Source organism: Pseudophryne corroboree, chromosome 5, assembly GCF_028390025.1.
Source record: "Pseudophryne corroboree isolate aPseCor3 chromosome 5, aPseCor3.hap2, whole genome shotgun sequence".
Classification (NCBI taxonomy): Eukaryota; Metazoa; Chordata; class Amphibia; order Anura; family Myobatrachidae; genus Pseudophryne; species Pseudophryne corroboree.
Window position 1 is genome coordinate 459,675,464 of NC_086448.1, and position 2,095 is coordinate 459,677,558.

Here is a 2,095-nt window from a genome sequence, read left to right on the forward strand (position 1 = left end):
TCTACTCATAAACATTGTGGTGATGCTGTCGGTGAAGTCAACCGCCATGTGTAATTATTACTATATACATTTCTGACTCATTTGTGCGATGCTGACGTTTAAATGAACTGCAGTGTGTAATTATTATATACATTTCTGGCTCATCTGTGCAATGCTGTCGGTAAAGTCAATTGTAGTGTGTAATTATATACATTTATGACTCATTTGTGTGAGTCTGTCAGAGAAGGTCAACCGCAGTGTGTAATTATTATATACATTTCTGACTCATTTGTGTGATGCTGTCGGTGAAGTCAACCACAGTGTTTCATTATTATATAAATTTCTGACTCATTTGTGCGATGCTGTCGGTGAAGGTCAACCCCACTTTGTGTTGATAGAGATGAAGGCTACTACTAGTGCTGAAGCTGCTACCACTAGTCATGACATTGACAATGCAAGTCCATCAACGTCATCTGCTAAGGCAGATGCCCATGGGCATAGAGGGCTTAAGTCAAGGTATGTAAAACCATTTAATTTTAGAGTTTTAAAGAAAAAAAAATCAAAAGAAAAGTTAGCTGCAGGGGCAGTAAGATGAACTGCGCATTCAGAATCAGAACCATCAGACATTCTTGAGGAACATTTAGGGGTGTCCATATCAGCTATGTGTGAGTCTGACATTTCTCACACTGTCCTCATAGAGAAGCCTCTTTCACCTCCTTCCATAGTTTCTGAACCATCTGAACATGTGGGGAGCAGTACAAGTAAAGATGGTGGTGAATCAGATAAGGAGGGTGATGAATCTGATGAGGAGGACATAATACCAATTGAGGATTTGTGTGTGGAAGTGTGACAATCCGCTTTACGGATTGATTACTAAGATCCAAAAACAAAAGGAAACAACTGATCCCTATCATTTATACCATTATTAGGGAATAATGTTTTATGAATATATTATGTGTATTTCTAGATGCTTTTAATAAATGTCTATATTTTGTAACCATTGAATTTGGTTGTACTCAACGAATCACTTACCATGGTATCTAGAATAATTTAAGACCCTTTCTGATAAATGTAAAAGGAATTTACCTATAGAAAGCTTATGAATAGGCACCCCCAGGGAAACCATCTTTTATATATACGCTAAGTAGACACAACAACGATTTCTGCACCAAATGGTGCAACATACTGTACTTAACAAATGCTTGTTCGATTTGATGCTCTTAGTGATAGAACAAGCCAGCACGGATTTGGACAGTATTAAGAAAGAGATTTTGGAACTTGAGACGTCCGATCTGTACAGGGCCATCCAAACTCCTGACTGTGAACTTCTATCCAATCTCAACAGGGACATTGAGAAATTCAAGGAGGATTTGCTCAAATTTAAGAAAAACAAATACAAACAGGTTAAACTAGATTATAAAGAAAACAGGGTGTATCCCTGGTACCCCTGCAGTGAGCCAAGAAGGTTCAGGCAACCACAGCAGCGTGGACGCAGACCACCACAACCCTTCACGGACATTGACAGTCAATCGCACAGCTCAGCCAGTGATTCTGACGTTCTGACTACGTCTGGCCAGAACACCACATACCTTTCCAGGTCAGCCAGAAACAGACGACCTCCAAAAAAAACCTTATACCCACCCGTCGAGGTGGGAGAAAAAGAAAAAAACAAAGATTCAACTAGAAACAGTGGTGTTTAATCTCTCCAAACATCCCCTCACACTAGACGAATCATCCATTCTCAGCAAAGGTCTTTCATTCATTCCCACGGTGACCCAGGACGAATTCAAGTGGCAAGTGTATCTGTACAAGCTAGGAAGACAGCTGCGACTCAGAGACTTTTTTTCAGGCAACAACACCAAACTTGAATCCACATCACCAACTGCTGAATCGTGTCCTTTGAAAAAACCCAGTACATTCGATCCTCCTTCTGTCAATCCCTCTATACAGACTTTCATGAGGGTTCTCAAAAGGGACACCATACCGTTTATTTCCAAACAAAAGTTATCCTATCACAACATCACCATGAGGGAAAGGAAGGCCATTGAGTCTTTACGCAATGATACCCAATTGGTCATTAGAGCTGCCGACAAGGGGGCTGGTATTGTTCTGTTAG